Raw genomic sequence first — 24005 nt, forward strand, 5'->3', positions numbered from 1 at the left:
CGGATCCATAAACTATCGTTATGAAAAAAGTAAGCAGAACCAATAGATCAGAAATAATCATAAAAAGTATAGGAGAAAATCTTTTTAGAAGCCAAAAAGCATTTAACACCTAAATCTGAAGTAAATCTAAGACCAAGTGTTAGGGTAACCCACTCTTGTATCCCTTACCTCTGTCTCCTGCAATGAAGGACTGGAAGAATTTTCTGGTCAGGCTCAGACTCTGACCGGCTTTCACCTGCTCTCCTATTCCAAGCCCTGAGGCATGTGGCTCCCAGAACCCAGCCGTGGCCCCTGCTTTGTGCTCCGGGCCCTCGTATGGTTTCTTCTCAGCCATCGAATGGTCTACTGGGCCTTGGAGGGACTCTAGCTGGGAAAATCTCAGCCCCAGCCTGTCGGTGAGACTGACAGCGGGCAGTCCATCATTCTACAGGCTGAAGAGGGGAAGGCACAGAAGGATGTAACTTCCAAAAGAACGAAGCCAGCTTACCCTGACACTTCTCTTGTCATGGGAAATAACAGAGCACCATCCACAGAAGTTGGAAGAAAAAAGGGAACTTAATCTACTTGAAGGCGGTTCAAAAAAAAAATCAGACAGGTATATTGTCAGAATATCGGTGATCCCAGTGTGATTTTGCCAAAAGGCGCCTTAAAATGTGCTCGGGATAATTATGGAGAGGCAAATCAGAGAAGAAATGAATTAATGGGGAACGTGCAGAGGAGGGCTGGTAGTATTAAAACCACCCAAAGATGGAGATATGGTTAAAGGTACTAACCAATGATTAGGACAAGGGCTCTTCTTGAAATGTTAGAAATAGCATTAGCGGGGAGCCTGGGTGGCTCAGTCGGTTAAGCGTCCGACTTCGGCTCAGGTCACGATCTCGCGGTCCGGGAGTTCGAGCCCCGCGTCGGGCTCTGGGCTGACGGCTCGGAGCCTGGAGCCTGCTTCCGATTCTGTGTCTCCCTCTCTCTCTGACCCTCCCCTGTTCATGCTCTGTCTCTCTCTGTCTCTAAATAAATAAATAAATAAATAAACATTAAAAAATAAAATTAAAAACAAAATAGCATTAGCAGGGGCGCCTGGGTGGCTCAGGTCTTGTTGCTCTTTTCACTTGATGGTCTCCGGGTTTTCATTTCCATAAACTTAGGGGCATCTTATCTAACATCCCATTCATATTACAGTTTCCACAACTATCCTAAAAAAGTCCTTTCTACCTAGTTTGTCCAAACCAGGTTCTGACCCGAAACCATGAAACATGCTTGATCACTACAGATTGTAGGCATGACGTCATACGGCACAACCCCTCTTTGCATGGTACCGGCTCATTAAAGAGAATGACCGTTGAATTGCAGAATGTCCCGCTGTAGAACGCGTCACCCGCCGGATCTACCTGGTACTTCCCGCCGCGAGGGTCGTTGAGCGTGTTCCTCCATTCTGTAGGGAGATCCCTCCGCAGTCGCTAGGGGAGGAAAACAAGTAAAAGAAAGCAAGTAGTAAGCATGGAAAATGACCAGTCTGAAGGAGGTGTGCCAAGGAACGAGAAAGTCTTCCTCCCCGATTCATGTGTTGAAACCTACCCCCTAAGGTGATGCTATTAGGAGGTGGGGCCTTGAGGAGACGAGTAGGTTCTTGTAATGAACTTCGTGCCCTTAGAAAAGAGGCCCAAGAGAGCTCCCTTGCCCCCTCCTACCGCATGAAAACGTAACAAGAAGTCTGCGTCCTGGGAGAGCACCCTGACCCCACCAAGCTGGCCCCCCAGCCTCCGATCTCCAGCCTCCGGAACAGTGAGAAATCCATTTCTGTTGTTTATAAGCCACCCAGTCGGTGGTTTTTGTTTCGACAGTCTGAATGGACGAAGACAGGCATGAAAACTTCAGAAAAGGGAGAGTGATCTTTGAGTGTGGGTAGAACATGGATGTTAATCACGAAGAGCAGAATTCGGGGAGACGGCCCAACAAATAAAGGCCCAGATAAGGGGAAATATAAGCAGTCTGATCTAATGACTTCAGTCAATTCTTTTCATTCAGAGAATGCTGGGACCCCTTACCAGAATTACTGAATGATACAAGCAGTTGCCGTTCATGTTTGCTGCGACATGTAATTAATCGGAAACATTGCCACCAGCGTTTAAAAAGGATATTTTCTTTCACATTGCACCATGAAAGAATATTGTTTCCATCAGGTTTACTGTATGAGAGAGTTAAAACAAATGACACTTATTCAGGATGTGCATTTGGTACAGATACGGATTCCCATTTTTCCACCTTCTGGTCGCATTTGATTTGGATTACTCGAAGATGCACCCTGGTCTATACATGCAAGGATGAAACAAATCTTCAGAATGCGTTGTATACATGACTGCCCCACTGCAAATCTTTTCCTCTGATAAAACCAGAAAGCCTGTCACAGATCGGAATGGATACGTTCAGTTAGAAGCTAATTGCGTTGAAAATAATGTAGATCTGTGCTTCTGAAAACAAATTACATCAAACGTCTGCTTAAATTTACCTCAGTAATTGATACATCCTCCTCAGATTTGATCATTGAAATGAACAGACTTTAACTTCCACCTTGTGTAGCTGAGATGATCATGATAATCCTTACAAGAGGCTTCTAGATGGTGTCTTCGAATGCTGAGAGATCTGTTTTCCTTCAGTCTCCCGATCTGCAGAGTATCATGTAGATACTAAACCTCACAATCATCTTGGTTTCTTCTCTTTCCTTTGTTTCAGAGACAACAACTGTCCTGAAGTCCCATGGATTCTTCATCTTAAATGCTTCTTGCTGTCATACCTTTTCTTTCTTGTTTGTTTATTTATTTTTTAATGTTTATTTTTGAGAGAGAGAGAGAGGGAGACTGCAAGCAGGGGAGGGGCAGAGAGAGAGGGAGCCACAGAATCCGAAGCAGGCTCCAGGCTCTGAGCTGTCGGTACAGTGCCCAACACGGGGCTCGAATTCACGAACTGTGAGATCATGACCTGTGCCGAGTTCAAGGCTTAACCCGCTGAGCCACCCAGGTGCCCCTATTTATTGTTTTTTTAAATGTTTATTATTTTTCAGAGAGAGAGAGAGAGAGGGAGCGTGGGGGGTGGGTGTTGCAGAGAGAGAAGGGGACAGAGGATCTGAAGCAGGTTCCACCCTGATAGCATGGAACCCAATGCGGGGCTTGAACTCATGAACCTTGAGATCATGACCTGAGCTGAAGTCAGACGCTTAACTGACTGAGCCACCCAGGCGCTCCATATCTGTTTTTTTTTTTTTTTAGTTCTTATCATGTACACCCATTGCCAGATGCTTATCACCTAGACTACTGTAGTAATAAAAATTGACTCAAGTTTCTGGTTCTTAACTTACATACTTTCTACCAGCAGACACACACACACACACACACACACACACACACACACACAAACACACACACACAAACACACCCTCCAAAGATTTAAAGAAAATACCCAGACTCCGTTTTCCCTGCCAGGAAACTTCTGACCCAGCTTGACTGACCAACAAGTCAGGTCCAACAAGGACTTGTTGCGTCTCGAGCCTGCCCCACATTCACCCCTGACTCCCATCCTTGGCCTCTGCCGTTCTCCTGTCCCGAAGGTGGCTGTTCCTTCTGTCATTTCTAAATCCTGCCTGTAGTTAAAGGTTTATCTCAAGGGCTGCCTGGATGGCTCAGTCAGTTAAGTGTCTGACTTTGGCTCAGGTCATGATCTTGTGGTTCGTGAGTTCGAGCCCCGCATCTGGCTCTGTGCTGTTAGTGTGGAGTCGGCTTAGGATTCTCTGTCTCTCTGTCCTGCTCCTGTGCACTCTCTCTCTCTCTTACAAATAAATAAATAGTTTTTAAAAGGTTTATCTCGAGTCCATGGAGCTTTCTCAGTGGGCACCATGTCTCAATCTTCTGTGAAAGTAGGTAATTCAACCTATGCATGTCATTTGCTTTGACTTTTTATCATTCTTGGCTTTTCCTAGTTACTTAACTATGTCCACGAATATCTTTATAATCACCTCCTTTGACAAATGACCAGAAATTTGGGACATGTTGCCTGAACTCATCTTGATTTCCTTCCTGATAGCTGCGCATGGGTTGTAAATATACACCACCTGCCCTTGGCTGTGAACTTCTATCTGATTTGACTTCAGTAAGTGCTTAGCTCTCCACATCCCAGCATTTGTCCATTTGTGTGTTAATGGCCTAACGAATTGATTTATTGAAGGGCTGTGACTCAGGGTTCGGGCCTCTCTTGGACACTGGGACACATGAATGAAAAAGGGGTAGCGATTGCTCCTGAGAACTTTACAGTCTACACAGCTTTGGATAAACAAACAATGAAAGTTTTAATTCGGATTTTCTGATTCAGACTGAATGAAACTGAATGAAGAACCACAACTATACGAAACTTGTAAGAAGTTTAAAAACAGCTGTGGTCACTCATATGCAAAACGAACATTAAAGAATAATGGCCAAGTTCATAAGATAGTCAGGATCGTTCATTGCCTTTGTTTGTTTGTTTGTTTTACCTCCTTTGTCCTTATATTCTAAGCTTGGAGAGCTGACTTGAAAAATGGGGGGGTGAGCAGGCATAAATCACATGAACTCTGCCTTCATAGTTGTTTTGTTTTATTCATTGAGGTTTTATTTAGGAGGGTGGTTTAAGGGGATGGTTCTCCCTGCATCATGCTGTATTAGAGAAGTCAGCAGAGGCCAGCTATAGTATGTAGGTAAGACCTCCGTCTAGAGCCGTGGTTTATAACCTTGGCAACACATTCCAGAATCACCTGGAGATCTTTTAAAAAGACTGCCTGGTGGGAATGCAAGCTGGTGCAGCCACTCTGGAAAAACAGTACGGAGGTTCCTCAAAAAACTAAAAATAGAACTACCCTACGACCCAGCAATGGCACTACTAGGCATTTATCCGAGGGATACAGTTGTGCTGTTTCGAAGGGACACATGCACCCCCATGTTTATAGCAGCACCATCAACAATAGCCAAAGTATGGAAAGAGCCCAAATGTCCATTGACGGATGAATGGATAAAGAGGATGTGGTATATATATATATACAATGGAGTATTACTCGGCGATCAAAAAGAATGAAATCTTGCCATTTGCAACTAGGTGGCTGGAACTGGAGGGTATTATGCTAAGCGAAATTAGTCAGAGAAAGACAAAAATCCTATGACTTCACTCATATGAGAACTTTAAGAGACAAAACAGATGAACCTAAGGGAAGGGAAACAAAAATAATATACAAACAGGGAGGGGGACAAGACAGAAGAGACTCATAAATATGAAGAACAAACTGAGCGTTGCTGGAGGGGTTGTGGGAGGGGGATGGGCTAAATGGGCAAGGGGCATTAAGGAATCTACTCCTGAAATCATTGTTGCACTCTATGCTAATGTGGATGTAAATTTAAAAAATAATAAAAAAAATAAAAAATAAAAAAATACAATGGATCATAAAAAAAAAGGCTGCCTGGATCTCAGACCAAAACTGTAATTTAATTGGTGGGGGGTGGGGGTGGGAATGGGGGGGGGTGTTAAAGGGTTCCCAGGTGATTCTAATGTGCAGCCAAGTTTGAGAACCACTGAAGTAGAGCCAGATCGCCAACGCAGAGCTCTGTCCACTCAGAGGGAAGGGGGGTGAGCCGTTGAGGGTCTTTCCAGTGAGCTGGGAGACAAGACAGTACCAAAAAGACCAACGTGGACTTTCCTGGGAAAAATGACAACACATCTGTGAGGGGGTGATGGAAACCCAAACTGTAAGAGGCACCCGTCAGGTAAATAGGAAAGAAACTACAGCCCCAATGGTTAAAAGCAAGTAAGGACAAAATGAATACACAAGGAAAAGGGTTTGAATGAGCCTTATTATGGGTACCAGTGACACGGATCGATAAGACCTGCAAACTCGTACATTAGTTTGCACTTTGCTCAAAATGTATTTTATGTTGAGGGAGGGGCAGATGTCAAAACACTTGTTCAATTTTATTTATTTTTTAAAAGAATTTTTAGTGTTTATTTTTGAGGGAGAGAGAGAGAAAGAGCACAAGCAGGGGAGGGGCAGAGAGAGAGAGAGAGAGAGAGAGGGAGACACAGAATCCGAAGCAGCCTCCAAGCTCTGAGCTGTCAGCACAGAGCCTGACACAGGGCTTGAACCCACGAACCATAAGATCATGACCTGAGCCGAAGTCGGATGCTTATCCAACTGAGCCACACAGGCGCCCCTTGTTCAATTTTATTTTATTTTTATTTTGAGAGAGAGAGAAAGAGAGAACACGAGTGGGGGAGAGGGGCAGAGAGAAAAAGAGAATCTTTATGCTTAGCGTGGAGCCTGATCTGGGACTCGATTCCACAATCCTGGGATCATGATCTGAGACACATCAAGAGTCAGACGCCTCACCAACTGAGCCACCCAGGCACCCCAAAATACTTGTCCTATTTAAAAATGTCATAATTAGGGGCACCTGGGTGGCCCAGTCGGTTAAGCGTCCGACTTCGGCTCAGGTCATGATCTCTTGGTTCATGGGATTGAGCCCCGTGCCCGGCTCTGTGCTGACAGCTCGGAGCCTGGAGCCTGCTTTGGATTCTGCGTCTCCCTCTCTCTCTCTCTGTTCCTCCCCTGCACTCACTTTGTCATTCTCTCTCTCTCTCAAAAATAAATAAAGATTAAAAAATGAAAATTAAAAAAAATAAAAATAAATAAAAATAAAATAAAATGTCATAATTAAATGTGAGCTGTTTTTACATATACACACTATGTACGTGTATTTTACATTCTTATCAATAAATATCAGAGTTCAGTCAAAATGTTTAATGTTAGTTAATAGCAGAGTTGTATTAGTGGTTCTCTAATACTTTCATGTGGCAAAGCATCTAGAAATCGTGAGGCTTTTTATTTATTTATTTAGTTAGTTCGTTAGTTATTGTTTTTTATTATTTATTTATTTATTTTAAAAATACAATTTATTGTCAAATTGGTTTCCATACAACACCCAGGGCTCATGAGGCTTTTTAATGGAATACCATGAGATATGGATAGAGTAAGTATGTAGGAATTAAATATATACTTTTGTGTTACATCAGATACTGTCTCTAATAGACAAATAATGCCTATATACAATTTATAGCAAGAGTCAAAGATCTAAGAAAAAGACAACTATATGAAGACCGATAGAGAAAACTATCATTCACCTAAATTTTCATTTGGGTTGCGAAAAAGTCATCACTGTTTAATTCTTTTTAATTTTTTTTCTTTAACGTTTATCAATTTTTGAGAGACAGAGAGACAGAGCATGAGCAGAGAGAGAGGGAGACACAGAATCCCAAGCAGGCTCCAGGCTCTGAGCTGTCAGCACAGAGTCCAATGCTGGGCTTGAACTCACGAATCGTGAGATCATGACCCGGGCCGAAGTCAGATGCTTAACCGACTGAGCCCTTCAGGCGCCCCTTAAAAAAATTTTTTTTTCCATCACTGTTTAATTTTTAGGGGACAGAATATCTTGGTTCTGTGCAAGAAAATCAATATTCTTTGAGCATGTAGTTTGAGAATGATTTCCTTGTATCAGTGAACAAAATGCATTAAGTGCTAGATTCTTGCTTTTCTCGTGATTTACGCAGGGACAGAGCCTAACCCCTGGCCCTGTGTGCCGTAAACAACTGAAAAGGAGGTAGCTAACTGTGGGACTTGTAGCCCCAAACACTCTAAGCAGTCTAAAATATTAAGTGAGGATTTCACAAGTGAAAAAGGAAGGAAGGGAGGAAGGAGAGGGAACCTGTGTCAAATGATGTCCTTTAGAACCGACCATAAACTCATTTCTGATAAGGGCTCTATTATAAAATGTCCATATCTCATTATACATGTCTTGAACCAGTGCAATAGGTAAAAATCTTTGGTTAATAGGAATTCATTTTCTATTAACCATTTCTCTTAAAATAAAAATAAATCCTTCCGTTTAAAATGTCCCATTATGTTAGTTTTCTGTCAGCCGGGTTAAACTCCCTTGAAATTTTTTTCAAAAAGTCCAAAATTTTCCAAGACGTCAAACAGAACTAAGAAAGAAAATCAACAACCCTGCAGATTAGCATATGGCAAAATTTCGAGATACCTTATTAAAAATATACCAAGAAGAAAAGGCCGTGCAGATAGATTTAAAAATGTGACAAAGGGAGGGGTGCCTGGGTGCCTCAGTCAGCGAAGCACCCAACTCTTGATTTTGGCTCAGGTCATGATCTCACGGTTCACGAGTTCGAGCCCCGCATCAGACTCTGCGTCGACAGTGCTGATCCTGCTTGGGATTCTCTCTCTCCCTCTCTCTCTGCCCCTCTCCTGCTTGCTCTCTCTCTCTCTCTCAAAAGATAAGTAAACTAAAATTTTTTTTAACTGTGACAAAGGGATACTTTTCTGCATAAATGATTACAATGAATTCTGTTCCTATCTTAAAAAAAAAAGTGATTTTTAAAAAAAAGTCCACCTTCGTCAGCAAAGTAAAATTCTTAAAACTTTAGCTATCCACAGAAACCCTGTACAGACTTTGAAATGGGCTGGTGTTCCACCTAACGAAAGGAAAAATGTGATATATCATAGCTGTGCCCCTAGCTGACTTTTAAGTGCAGTAAAGATACCAATTAAAATACAAACCATCAACAAGTTCTGTGTGCCTATTTGCGGGAGATCTCCAATCGTTTGTGTGCTTTATGATTCTCTCACTGATATTTGGGTCTCTCGTGGGTTTTAGGCGCTTCAGATTCAGAAAACAATACTTGTTACATGCTTCCATATTGTGCTTAAGTGAGTTACAGAATATCTTCTTAGACAAATTGTATACTTTTGCATACGCTGTACAAGACCAAAGGCCATTTTCTTTTCTGCTAAATTTAACAAGGTCCACTGGTGATGGTGATGGATTCATCTAGCACTATAAGAGAATCGGGTGTTCTGGATGAATTTTCCAGATAGCTCTAATTTATCATTAAGCATCCAGCTATAACGATCAAAACAAAACAAAAAACAGAAACTCCTTGGACGTGAAGGTCTTTTGAAAAAGGTCATACAGCTTAACCTTTCCTCAGTATCCCAGGGACCTCATTATGGACATCGGGTAAGGAGGAAGACTGAAATAAAATGATATCCGATCTTGCTCCGGTAAAGCATGGCAAAGACCCGGGGCCTTGATTGCCGCAGCACAGCTGACATGTGGCAGGACTGTGCAGATTCGATTCATGGCTGTGACATGGGGCAGGGACTGTTGCTGGCTTCGTGTCTCAAGCACAGAGCGGATGGCGGTCCTCCCTCATCAAATGCTGCATGATTCTGTCCAAAAGGGGCTTCTGCCCCCAACCTCTTCCTTTTTTGTCCAATTAGGCTCTGAGCTGAAGATACGGACGCTAGGGAGACCACCCAGAGTTATCGTTAATCTGATACGTTCAGCTTTAGTGCTACAGTGGCTCCGTCGGTTAAGCGTCCGACTCCTGATTTCGGCTCAGGTCCCGATCTCGCGGTTCGTGAGTTCAAGCCCCACGTCGGGCTCTGTACTGACCGCACAGAGCTCGCCTGGGATCCTTTCTCTCCCTCTCTCTCTGTACCTCCCCTGTTTGTGCTTTCTCTCGCTCAAAAAATAAATAAGTAAACGTTAAAAAATGTATTAAAGTAATAAAATGATAGATCAGGGACGTCTGGCTAGCTCAGTCAGTAGAGCATGTGACTCTCGCTCTGGAGGTTGTGACTTCAAACCCCACGTTGGGCATGGAGCCCCCTTAAAAAGAAAATTAAAACGATGGGTCAGAATTAGAAGACGTTTGATGTTCATGAGACGGAAGGTGATGCCTTTTTAAGGGCAGCATGAATGAAGATTTCAAAGTATACACATTTGTCTCTGACGGAAAAGGTCACCTCTTTTGCTTCGAACACAACAGGGACTACACCGTTGTACTTCAGCGTTAAGCTCACGGTCGCTTTAATCAGTAGATCGCGACGAGGAAAGGCGTCAAGGATCTCTGCTTCATTTAATCCTAATAATTGTTCCATGACAAAAAGTCTCACGTTGTACCACCTGAGAGCTAAATCTCGTATTCGGGGAGGTTACCCCTTATCCATCTTTTTAGTGGGATGAGGGATTTTTAGTGTCTTTCACTCTCGTGGGCCTAAGCCTCCCTCCAGTTTAGAAGGCAAGTCTGACACTTAAAAAGACGCATTTCAGTCCCCAGCTGATTTGGGTGTACAGGAAGTTCTTAGACACACTGGTGGGGAAAACGAGAGGTTTGTTGCTTGTTCGCCACAAAGCACAAGATGTTTAAACCCATGGTAGCCACAGTCACCGTCCTGGTGACAGGCAGTTCCTTTTCCCATGTTCCTTGCAGCTGCCTCCTGAATATCATAAGCTCACAACTTGGATCATCAGAGTTTTATCTTTAAACCTCTACGAGGTTTAAAGCCATTTTGCACCTTCAGTCAAGGCGGGTGGTTAACTGCCTCCCCCCTCCCTCCCTCCAGCATTTTTCAACCTATAAAAGGCCTCTCCTCGGCACCTGGGTGGCTCAGTCGGTTAAGCGGCCGACTTCGGCTCAGGTCACGATCTGACCGTTCATGGGTTCGAGCCCCGCGTCCGGCTCTGTGCTGACAGCTCAGGACCTAGACCCTGCTTCAGATTCTGTGTCTCCCTCTCTCTCTGCCCCTCCCCCGCTCGCACTCCATCTCTCTCTCTCTCTCAAAAATAAACATTCCCCAAAAGATTTAAAAAAAAAAAAAAAGTCCTCCCCTTTCTGCAGGTGTTCATTCTGTCACTTACGGCATCAGGACGATGACCATAAAAATTAAATTTAAACAAAAGGTAAATGCAGCCACGCCTTAACAATTTACTTACTTTTGGCAAGAAGAAAAACAAAATTTCCTTCTTTCCTGTCTCTTTTTTGTCAATGGAAGATGTCGTCTTGTCTTATTTATTTTCGGCATATTGAGCTGAAATAAAATTGTCAAATATGTACGGTGTGCAGCACAATGGTCTGATATGCATACGTTGTGGAAGGATTTCCCCCAGTTGAGTTAACGACCACTTTCCCCTCCTTTTGTCTTTTTAGACGTTTCTCGGATTTTCTTTCTGATCTTCTCAATTCTCCATCTTGGCGTCTGTCCTGGCCTTGGAGTCATAAACTCCTTTTATCATCTGGTGCTACATTTTGTCAAACAAGAAAGCCTGAGGGGCGCCTGGGTGGCGCAGTCGGTTAAGCGTCCGACTTCAGCCAGGTCACGATCTCGCGGTCCATGAGTTCGAGCCCCGCGTCAGGCTCTGGGCTGATGGCTCAGAGCCTGGAGCCTGTTTCCGATTCTGTGTCTCCCTCTCTCTCTGCCCCTTCCCTGTTCATGCTCTGTCTCTCTCTGTCCCAAAAATAAATAAACGTTGAAAAAAAAAATTTAAAAAAAAAAAACAAAAAAAAACCAAAAAAAACCCAAGAAAGCCTGAGAGTTCAATAAAAGATGGTTATAGCTCTCTCTACAGACACATTTATTTCATTTTTCGATTTACTTATTGTAAGTAAGCTTTCCACCTAACTTGGGGCTTGAACTCATGACCCTGAGGTCAAGAGTCTAATGTTCTATCCGCTGAGCCAGCCAGGTGCCCCTCTCTGCACATATATATATATATAATTTAACATTTATTTATTTTTGAGACAGGGAGAGACAGAGCATGAACAGGGGAGGGTCACAGAGAGGGAGACACAGAATCTGAAACAGGCTCCAGGCTCTGAGCTGTCAGCACAGAGCCCGATGCGGGGCTCGAACTCACGGACCGCGAGATCATGACCTGAGCCGAAGTTGGACGCTTAACTGACTGAGCCCCTCTGCACAGATATTTAAATCGAAACCAGTCTATAAACATGTCAGTTGGTTGGTAGGGTTAACTGGCTTGTCAATTGGCCGACTTGAAGTGTTGGGAATTGAAGAGATTTTACATATTATTTTTAAGTGGCCCTGTAGGTGCTCCCACTGATCGTAGTGGGAAACAAAGGCAGAAGAAAATGGTAGATAAAATTAAATTTCCCTATAACCTGCAGCCCATTGGCAAATACTTGAGGCGGACAGAGCAGAACATCTTCTCAGGAACCCCCTACTGTCTTAAGGTCAATGCTTTGCTGGCGGGAGAAACAACCTTACCTTGACAATAGCTAGGCCTCCAGGATCTCGTGAGTCCTCTTTAGCCCGCGAAAATCCTTTTGGGAACTTAGCCTGGCCTTTACCCACCCCACCCCCTCCGGCCCCCAACTCCCAAGTCTCTCCTCACAATCCCGGGGCAGCTCTTTCTGCCCACGGATCCCGTCCCCGAGCTTTAATAAAACCACATTTTTGCACCAAAGATGTTTCAAGAAGTCTTTCTCGGCCGTTGGCTCTGGACCGCTCCCCCCACTCCTCTGCCCCACCCCATCACTCCCAAACCACATCACTGATGATTTTATTAGAAAGGTAGAAATACCAAGAGAGGGATGAACACTTAGATGAACTAAGTGAAACTGAACAATTGGCAACATTTGGTTTTCTCGCCAAGGGATGGAGACAGGTGAGCCCGGCGACTGGGTTCTCAAGTCTACCCCAGGCCACGTCTGTGTCACTTGGCCTGTCTCTTTCCTCTACCCGCTTCGTCAAGCTCTGTCTCTCCAGCCATGGGTGTGGTCAGGAGGCTAAAGGTGGGTGATTCACAGCACCGCACCCTACCTGGCCCTGGGAAGTTTAAGATTGTGTTTGTTTAAGGATCCTGGCAGTCAGGCTGCCTTTTTTAGATCAATATAGGTTTTTCCCTCTATTTTCATTAAACAGCATACATTGTTAAAAAGAAACGTAGCTTTGTGGTTTTTTTTTTTTCTAATTTTTATTTTAATGTTTATTTATTTTTGAGAAGCAGAGAGAGACAGCACGAGCAGGGGAGGGGCAGAGAGAGAGGGAGACACAGAATCCGAAGCAGGCTCCAGGCTCTGAGCCGTCAGCCCAGAGCCCGACTCGGGGCTCGAACTGACGAACCGTGAGATCATGACCCAAGCCGAAGTCGGACGCTCAACCGGCCGAGCCACTCAGGCGTCCCAACAACGTACATGTTTTTAACATGCAAGGAATCTGGCCGACAAGCTGAACGTTTCTGGTCCGACCACTCCAAGCACTAAAATCTGACTGCAACATTCAGTCACGGTACATCCAGATCAGATTGTTATCGATAACAATGCCTGAAAGGGTTTCATTTTACTGGGACAACAGAGGAGTTCAGTGCAATGGACGGAACCCAAACCCTCGATACCCTTGAACCTTTGAATTATACAACTAATTTCTCTTGTTCTGATTCTAGGCTTACAAAACAACACCCTCACATATTTGTTTTGCACGTAGCCCACTTACCGTGGGCGAGTGGAGGGGAGACTCGGCTGGGGTGGAGGAGACATTGGGGACACAGGTCACCCACACGCTATTTTTTTATTGTAAGTGAGCCACATGGCCTGGAGATTTATCACCGTCACCTCCTGTGATGTTGTCAGGGCACATCAGCCCCCTGAGCCCAGGCAACTCTGGACGGTGACAGGAATGAGTTTTTGAGCGTGCGGGTGGGGGGGCTATGTCCTGGACAAGAGTCGGTTGGAACTGGTGTCACTTGGGTGGTCAGTCAGCTGTCCTTCCCCCAGGACACACCCAGATGGGACTGCTCACCACTGTTTCAAACTTTTCCACCCACGTCTTAGATCTCAGAGTAAGAATCGTGTGTCTTCGCCGATTCATCCCAGCAAGGGAGTGTGATTCAGTCAGCTATTTGTGGCTATTACTAATTTCACCAGTGAAGAAACCAAGGGTGACTTTTTTAAACGTTTATTTACTTATTTGAGAGAGAGAGAGAGCACGCGCACGGGCAGGGGAGGGGCAGACAGAGAGGGAGAGAGAGAGAGAATCCCAAGCAGGTTTCATTCTCGCTGTGAGTACACAACCCGACGTGGGGCTTGAACCCACGAACTGTGAAATCACGACGTGAGCTGAAGTCAAGGGTTGGATGCTTAACTGACCGAGCCACCCAGCACCCCCCCTCCGCCTCCCCCTGCCCCCCACCAAGGGACGTTTAAGTTGGGAAAAGAAAATGCCAGAGCCAAGTTTTAAGCCCACATCCTGTCCTTTTAGGTCTGGATCTCTCATATATATCCCATGTGCCTTTGATTTTTTTTTCCCCCCACTGGAGTTATGAACAAAGTTTGAAAATAAGATATCTGTGTTGACAATGGGAAATACTCTAATTAGAAATTGTTAAATACCGATCATTCTGTGACTTTTTTTTTTCTTTTTCTCTCCCTGGACATTTATGAGATGTCAGAATCGACAGAGATGGAAAATTCCATGAAGCGAATTCAAGTTTAAGAGGGTAGGTGTTTTACTTTGAAAGCAAAATAAATATTCCTTAGCAGATAAAAGTCAATTTGCTCTTGGCTACAACTGTGAACCAGAACGAAACTTTTGATTCTGGCTTCCAAGTCTACCTGGGAGTCCATGGCCGGGTGATTAGATTGATTTCATTTACTTCCGTTAAGAAATGTTTATTGAGGGACGCCTGGATGGCTCAGCGAGTTGCGTGTCCAACTCTTGGTCTTGGCTCAGGTCATGATCTCACAGTTTGTGGGCTCGAGCCCTGTATCAGGCTCTGTGCTGTTGCCATGGGGTCTGCTGGGTATTCTTTATCACACTCTTTCTCTCTCTCTGGCTCTCCCCTGCTCACTTTCCCTCTCAAAATAAATAAACTAAAAAAAAAAAAAAAAAAGGAAGTGTTTATTGAACAACTACTATGTGATAGACACTCCCCCAAGAACAAGGCATGGCAGACAAGAAAATAGATGGCTACAATATCCTGTGACAAATACCACCACATTCCAGTGCTGTCCAGGTGAAACCAGAGAAACAACACTATGGCTTTGTAAAGATTTGCTACCCATTCCGCCGATGGTAAGTAAGCTTCTAAATTAACCAGGAAAAAGTATTCTATACTACACAAAACAGGCTTTTGTCTCCAGGTGGTGGCATTATTTTATTTCTTTTTTTTTTAATTAAAAAAAATTTTTTTAACGTTTTATTTATTTTTGAGACAGAGAGAGACAGAGCATGAACAGGGGAGGGTCAGAGAGAGAGGGAGACACAGAATCCGAAACAGGTTCCAGGCTCTGAGCTGTCAGCACAGAGCCCGACGCGGGGCTCGAACTCACGGACCGTGAGATCATGACCTGAGCTGAAGTCGGCCGCTTAACCGACTGCGCCACCCAGGCGCCCCTATTTTATTTCTTTATAATTATGTATACTCTTGGAATTTTCTAAATTGAGCATATAGTGATCCGAATGATCTGACAAAAAGGATGAAGCGACTGAAAAAAAGCAAAACAAAACTGAACACGACTGTCCCTACCTTGGCCGGACCGTCATGACTTGAGTCTGACTCTGCCCTGGCCCTTATCGTCGGGACAAACTGTGCAGTCTAAGCCCGGTGGGTGAATGCGAGCACGGCAGGTGTAACAACAGCTTAGCACCAGGAGGTAAAAAATGAGGTACCAGGACTCAACCTGTGATTCCTTTATCTTGTTTCTTTAATTTTTTAAAGATTCTATTGTTAAATAATCTCTGCCACCCAAAGTGGGGCTCGAACCGACAACTCCGAGATCAAGAGTCGCACCCTCCTCCAACGGAGCCAGCCAGGTGCCCCTCTTGTGTTTCTTCTGAGGAGGGGTATAGAGACCCGAGGCTCACTATGACCGGGCCTACAGAATGATAATGAAAAGTCAAAATAGATTTCACAGAGTTCAACCACTGAACTCTGCGGATCCTGGGCCTGAGGAAGGTTTGACAGGTCATTTCTTTTTGGTCAGCGATGTCAGATTTCGTTGGCTCAGTGGCTATGACTGTAGAGAGACCCGAAGTCTGCACATCATCTTTTTCTTCCCCCCCCCCCCCCCCCAAAACATCTCTTTCTCCTCCGTTTGGTCGAATCAAGCGCATAACTGAAGGAGAAAAGAGGTCGAATCCCACTCCCATCCTCCTGATGAAGGGGTAGGAGGCGGGAGTAAGGGAATCCGAACGCGGGGTGAAACAAAGTGGTGTTTGAACTGCTATGAGGCCACTGAGGGTTTCTGAACAGGCCACTTTGTCACTCCTTGGGGACCGAGGAATCTTGGAGCTCCTGGCGCTCCTATAAACGGGCGGTTTAGAGCGAGACCGAATACATACACGCTTTAGCGGCATAGATTTTAGACTCTGGAGGGAAAGGACCTATTTTATTTGATTCTAATTTTCTGGAAAGTACCACCCACAACTCAAGCCTGGTTAAAATAGCCTGTAAGACTTTGTCCTGTGGTTCTTACATTATCTATTTTTGCATCTCCCCCTGAGAAGCTCTGAAGGATGTGTTGACACCCGTGTTGCTGCCTGTTTTGGCCTGTGGCTACTACCACCGGATGGATCCCGCTGACTCTATGGAAACAATTGCAAAGTGTTACAGTGTATTATTGCTGGAAGGACAATGTAATGATTGTTTCGAAAGGCCCCTGGCCTTTAGCATGCAGATAAATCGTGATGTGATACTCTGGGCTGAAAGAACCCTTATTTCGGTGTTCCCTGCCGCTGGAAGAAGACATTTCGAAAACATAGTAAATACTTTCTGATGGTTCTAGTATCTTCTGTGAAAACAAAAGCATTGTTGATTTTTTTTTTGTTTTGGTTTGTTTTATTTATTTATTTTTTAAATTTTTTTTAACGTTTATTTATTTTTCTGAGACAGAGAGAGACAGAGCATGAACAGGGGAGGAGCAGAGAGAGAGGGAGACACAGAATCCGAAGCGGGCTCCAGGCTCCGAGCTGTCAGCACAGAGCCCGACGCGGGGCTCGAACTCACAAACCGTGAGATCATGACCTGAGCCGAAGTCGGACGCTTAACCGACCGAGCCACCCAGGCACCCCTGTTTTGGTTTGTTTGAAATGAAAAGTCAAAATAGATTTCACAGGATGTTTGGTCGCGTTGTATTAATATTTTCTGTTTACTGTTTTTTTAAATACATACAAACATATACGCACACCACTTCGTCTACACCCACAGTGTAGGCCAAGAAGTAAAGTATTTTTTTTAATGTTTATTTGTTTATTTTTTGAGAGAGATAAAGAGAGCGCACCTGCACGAGGGAGGGGCGGAGAGAGACGGAGAGAGAAAATTCTAAGCAGGGTCTGCACCATTAGCACGAAGCCCGATGTGGGGCTCGATCCCAGGCACCGTGAGATCATGACCTGAGCCGGAATCAAGAGTCAGACGCTTAACAAACTGAGCCACCCCGGGTGGCCCCAGAAGTAAAGTATCTTACCTTTAAAGAAAGTTGAGAAAATGTTTGTGTATGCGCCACAATCTTCTTTGAATATTTCTCTCAGTTTGTTCCCAACTCTGACTAGTTCAAATGGTACGTTGGAAAGGTTTTTTTTTTTCTGCTGTTTTGTTTATTTGTTTGTCTGGGCTCCACTGGAAGGACGCGTTGAAAAAGCCACGGGGGGGGGCGCCTGGGTGGCGCAGTCGGTTAAAGGTCTGACTTCAGCTCAGGTCACCATTTCGCGGTCCGTGGGTTCGAGCCCCGCGTCAGGCTCTGGGCTGATGGCTCAGAGCCTGGAGCCTGCTTCCGATTCTGTGTCTCCCTCTCTCTCTGCCCCTCCCCCGTTCATGCTCTGTCTCTCTCTGTCCCACAAATAATTAAACGTTGAAAAAAAAAATTAAAAAAAAAAAAAAAAGAAAAAGCCACAGGGACACAACGGGCAGGATACTGATTGTCGTTCTAAAGACGAAAGGAAGTTTCTGGACACGGAGGGGGATGCATCGTTAAACACACGGGGTTGAAAGAAAAGACTTCAGTATGTGCTCTGGCAGACAGGGCACAAGATAACACACGCACTAGATGAATTCGCTGAGCTTTGATGTGTAACGAAGGTGGGTTTATTGCAGTCTAAGCCTGGTTTCTTTCCCATAAAACGTATGGCTTTCTGAAGAGGCACACAATGAGATCATCTGCACGAACCCCAGACACTCGGCGAATACAGAGAAGGCACAGATGTGGAAGGCAGGAGGGGATTATAATAGTCAGGAGTCTGTTAGACGGCAGGTTGATCTGTTGTCCCAACGTGGCGTGTATCCTGGGACACAAATGATGTATGTGTGCCGCTGTTACGGTTTCTTTTTTATTTATTTATTTTAATTTTTTTTAACGTTTGTTTATTTTTGAGACAGAGAGAGACAGAGCATGAACGGGGGAGGGGCAGAGAGAGAGAGGGAGACACAGAATCAGAAGCAGGCTCCAAGGTCTGAGCCATCAGCCCAGAGCCCGACGCGGGGCTCGAACTCACGGACCGCGAGATCGTGACCTGAGCTGAAGTCAGACGCTTAACCGAGTGAGCCACCCAGGCGCCCCTGTTACTGTTTCTTTATGTCAAGGTACAGGAGTGACTGAGCCTGCAGACCTGTGGTTCCCGAAGCCTAGAGTAAGAGATTAAATGGAGCGTTTAGTGCATTGGACACAGGGCCAAAATCTTCCACCCTCCATTCAGAACCTGAGTAAAGATTGTCCAGATACGACAATTAGAAGGGTCCTGACAAGGCGCGGAGGACCCAGGTTCTCATGTGACTTGCCTTCATTATCTGTGATTCGAGCTGCATGGACTGAATGAACAAAACAAACTAGGATATGTCTGCTTTCAAATATGAACCGAGAGATTTTTACACTAACTTTTGCACCCTTCTTGCGGACACTATCCTCTCTATTTTTTGATGGAAAGAGAATAAAGTATAAATGCCTTATTACAATGTGTTTTAATATTTAAGAAGTAGTTAGGCCTTTCCAGATATATATGGAAGTGATCTAAAGAGTAAATGCCATAGGGGCGCCTGGGTTAAGCTGGCGGTTAAGCGTCCGACTTCCGCTCAGGTCGTGATCTCCCAGTTCGTGAGTTTGAGTCCCGCATCAGGCTCTGCGCTGACAGCTCGGAGCCTGGAGCCGGCTTCCGATTCTGTGTCTCCCTCTCTCTCTGCCCCCTCCCAGCTCACACTCTGTCTCTCTCTCTCCTTCAAAAATAAATAAACATAGGGGAGCCTGGGTGGCTCAGTCGGTTAAGCGGCCGACTTCAACTCAGGCATGATCTCGCGGTTTGTGAGTTCGAGCCTCACGTCGGGCTCTGTGCTGACAGCTCAGAGCCCGGAACCTGCTTCGGATTCTACGTCTCCCTCTCTCTCTGCTCCTCCCCTGCTCGTGCTGTCTCTCTCTGCTTCTCAAAAATAAATAAACATTAAAAAAAAAGAGTAAACACCATAGTCTAAACAGGACTTACTATTATAAGTATTACTAATTATTGGCATTACTAATTATTTTATCTTACTCTCTGTATTTTTGAAAGTACCTTATGATCTTCAACGACACAATGTAATCCAAAGAAAATAAAATAAAATACCTTTCTATAGAGGTTTGATGAACGTCTCGATGTAATTTTGGTCTTAGTCAAAGGCTTAACGTTTTATTGCCTTGCCCCCCCACCCCCCCAAAAGTAACCTTTCTTTATCACAGGATCTCCATTTATCTAATGGAGACGTTTTGTGAAAATTACCAGGGAATACAACTTTAAAATTTAACTCAATCAACATTTATCAACTACCTAATGTCTATCAGGCACGCTGCTGGGTATTGGGGATACAACAAATAAGGGAGACAGAGGTTGCAGTCCAGGAAAGCAGACTCCGGAACTCTCCCTTCAAAATATAATTTGAAAAATGCACTAAGAATGAGATGCTTACACAAGGGGAACACATTCAAAGAGTCAGTCATCTTAGGGCAGGACATAAAATGTACCAGGCATGACTCCCATCTTAATGTTCAACTATTTGAACAGTTGCTGTCAGAAACCTCCCCTTCATAGGCACTTAGCAACTGGGTAGAACATGGTGTAACCACAGATGTCATGGCTGAGCATCCGTTAAAGAATAAAATATTTGGCCCTCATTGTTGCTCTGCATGCTATTCCTACCTGCTTAGAGCTGAATATCTATCGGCTTCCCATTTCTCAGGTACGCACCGCTATCTCTTAGGAGGTATCTTTCTGAGGGCTTTTTTTTTTTTTGGATCACTGCTCCTGACAGAAGTGCTCGGACTAGAGTCTCCAACTGCACAAATGGGGCTCGCTCATGGATCGTTTCTAAAAATGAAATTGTAGGGGCGCCTGGGTGGCGCAGTCGGTTAAGCGTCCAACTTCAGCCCGGTCACGATCTCGCGGTCCGTGAGTTCGAGCCCCGCGTCGGGCTCTGGGCTGATGGCTCAGAGCCTGGAGCCTGCTTCCGATTCTGTGTCTCCCTCTCTCTCTGCCCCTCCCCCGTTCATGCTCTGTCTCTCTCTGTGCCAAAAATAAATAAAAAACGTTGAAAAAAAAATTAAAAAAAATGAAATTGTAATGATAAAAACTCTTAACACTTATAAAACTAAACAATTATAAAAAGCAAACAATAAACGTTATAAAAACTAAAAATAGTTTCTTTTATCTATAGCTCTATGGCACTAGGTCACTCTTTCACCGTGAAAATCCTTTTGGTTGGTGTTTTGGTTGATGTTTTTGGCTGATGTTAATGTTTCCAGGCATTTCGCCAAGCTTTACACATCTAAGAAATGTTTTCTCGTTTGGCCATCTTTTCCTATTTTATAAAAACGTGAGTCACTCCTCACTAATTGAATAGAAGCCATGGAATGAAATTTTGTAAATCCACATGATAAAAGGAAATACACTTATTTATTTATTTATTTATTTATTTATTTATTTATTTATGTTTTATTTATTATTTTTGAGAGAGAGAGAGACAGAGCATGAGCAGGGGAGGGACAGAGAGAGAGAGGGAGATATGGAATCCAAAGCAGGGTCCAGGCTCTGAATTGTCAGCACAGAGACTGATGTGGGGTTCGAACTCATGAACTGTGAGATCCTGATCTGAGCCGAAGTCAGATGCTTAACCAACTGAGCCACCCAGCTGCCCAGGAAATACACTTTTAAAAAATAGTTTTATTTGTTGAAGTAACCTCTAACCCAATATGGGGCTTGAACTCATGACCCTGAGATCAAGAGTTACATGCCCTGAGCCAGTCAGGCACCCCAGGAAATATACTTTCTTTTCTTTTTTTCTTTTTTTTAATGTTTATTTTTGAGAGAGAAAGAGAGAGACAGAGTGCGAGCAGGGGAGGGGCAGAGGGAAAGGGAGACACAGATTCCGAAGCAGGCTCCAGGCTCTGAGCTGTCAGCATAGAGCCCGATGCTGGGCTTGAACTCATGAATGGTGAGATCGTGACCTGAGCCGAAGTTGGTCGCTTAACCAATTGAGCCACTCAGGAGCCCCGAAATACACTTTCAATTAAGAAATATTAGAATATAAAGTTTGGGGGGGGGCAAGTTTTCTCTTTGTAAATTATTTCAAGAGATTCACAGATCAATTGCATAAATGTTGTGTGTCAAACATATTAGTAACAGCACTGTTTTCTTCTGGTGCCTGTCATGATTCTCAGTGATGTTGCGAAGAAAAGGCTAGAACAGATTATTGGTTGGGTCTGGCAGAGAGTTAGCTTGGGGATCTAAGATTCTGCTGAGCGTGGCAGCTGTTACAAAGCTCGGTTTAATCTCCCTTCCCACTGCTCTGTGAGCTCCATGGTATATCCCAGCGCCTGCTTCAGAGTCATTGTCAGTGTTGATTGAATTAATGAATGAAAGATGAATGCATCACAGCAGTTTCCTTGAGGGATCACCGAAAAACTAGGGCCGCGTCTAACATTTAATAATGTTTAAGGGGGTGGTGAGAATGGAGAAAACAAACAGGACAGGTTTTTAGTTTTGCTTTGTTTTGGGAGGCGAGCGGGATGAATTTCCGTTTGAAAATCTAAAATCCAGGGGTGCCTGGGTGGCGCAGTCGGTTAAGCGTCTGACTTCAGCCAGGTCACGATCTCACGGTCCGTGAGTTCGAGCCCCGCGTCAGGCTCTGGGCTGATGGCTCAGAGCCTGGAGCCTGTTTCCGATTCTGTGTCTCCCTCTCTCTCTGCCCCTCCCCCGTTCATGCTCTGTCTCTCTCTGTCCTAAAAATAAATAAAAAACGTTGAAAAAAAATTAAAAAAAAAAAAAAGAAAATCTAAAATCCAGGAGCACTTCTAAATATATTTTTATTCACCTGAAAATTCTTTGATGATTTGACGGATGACCCTCCGCTCGTAAGAGAGTGTGCATCACGAGGAGTTCAAACATTGCAGATGATTGGGAAATTAATAAGGGAAGTGGCTTCGTAAAAAGAAAAAGGCTAAATAAAGCAGGGACTGACTACTAGAGAAAGAAAGTGAAACTCCTCTCTGTCAAACGGGAACGAAGAAATGGTTTGAGTGCACAGGGGAAGTTGGGTGTGCAGAAAGCTTCAGGGTTCGAAAAGAACCAAAAAAGTTTTGCCCTCTCTACTCAGTGCGAGGATGTGGTTAGTTACGTTGTTCTCTGCAGTTGGCGTGAAGGGTTGAGGCAAAAGGGTCGGAGGAAATGGGATATTACCATAAAGATAATATATATTTTATTCACCAGCACGGAGAGCCTAAATAAGGTAAATAGCCTAATTATTGGCTGTAAAAGTGGGAAGACGCTGGCAGCGGTAAGAAACCACAAAGTCTTTTTTCTTGTTGCCAAAAAAAAAGAGAAGTCTTCCCTCGTTGCCAGACTTGGTCTGAATTCCCAGAAACGTGGGCAACACTCGGGGAAATTTGATAGAAGTACGTTTTCTAATCAAGTTCAAGGATAAAGTCAAAGATGGACCCACTTGCGACAGGCGCCAGTGACAGGTGTGAGAAGGAACCTGAGGCTGATCGAATCCTGCTCTGTTTTATGTGTAGAGGTAGCATTTTCTACTGTTTTAGTGGAGGGTTGTTGCATTGATCCTTTATTTATTTATGTAATTTATTTATTTTGAGAGAGAGAGATAGAGAGTGAGAGAGAGAATCCCAAGCAGAGAATGTCTGTGCTAACAGTGCAGAGCCCGACTCAGGCTCTAACCCAGGAACCTCGAGATAGTGACCTGAGCTGAAATCAAGAGTCTGACCCTTAACCGGCTGAGCCACCCAGCTGTCCTCACTGATATTTTAAACAGAACACTGAATGAGGAAGTCACATTCACCCGGCACTTAAATTGAACCCCTAAGTAAAGCCCAGAAGTGTAATGGCTGCAAACAAAACTTTCCAACTCTCCAGAAGTTACTCGTACTGGCGGATAAAATGTTGAGGGGGCAATAAACTTCTTAAACCTGAATTTATTTTTTTTTAAGTTTATTTATTTATTTTTGAGAGAGAGTGAGCGAGGGGAGGGGCAGAGAGAGAGAGAGAGAATCCCCAAGGAGGGTTCTTTGGTGTCGAGCCCAACAGGGCTTGATCTCACGAATAGTGAGACCATGAGCTGAACTGAAATCAGGAGTTGGACGTTTAACTGACTGAGCCACCTGGGTACCCCAGAAACCTAATTTCAAATCATTGGTATATCTAATGTAATATTCATTAGACATTTATTGTCATTCCATTCCTCCTGCTTTAGACTAAATAAAGGTCTATAAAGACAGTGATCTCCTGAGCCTAGCACAGTGCCTGGTACATTGGGCAGCATTACTAATAACTATGTTAGTCCCCACACTTTGATTGTACACCTCTATGTACATAACCCCAAAATATGAATACTAATTTTTAACTCATATATACCTATATATTTATATATCTGGAAAACCTGAGTGAAGCTTTTCTATAATGAATATTTTTTTATGATTATGAACTAAAAGCTATTAACAATAAAACAGTATTCATACCTTTGGGTTCGGGTTTTCTAATAAATTTTCTTTAGAGATTTATCCTACAGAAACTGCTTTTGAAATGGGCAGAGATTAATTAGCTCGTTTGGAAAATATTTAAAAAAAATTTTTTTTTTCAACATTTATTTATTTTTGGGACA

Source organism: Felis catus, chromosome B4, assembly GCF_018350175.1.
Source record: "Felis catus isolate Fca126 chromosome B4, F.catus_Fca126_mat1.0, whole genome shotgun sequence".
NCBI classification, from domain to species: Eukaryota; Metazoa; Chordata; class Mammalia; order Carnivora; family Felidae; genus Felis; species Felis catus.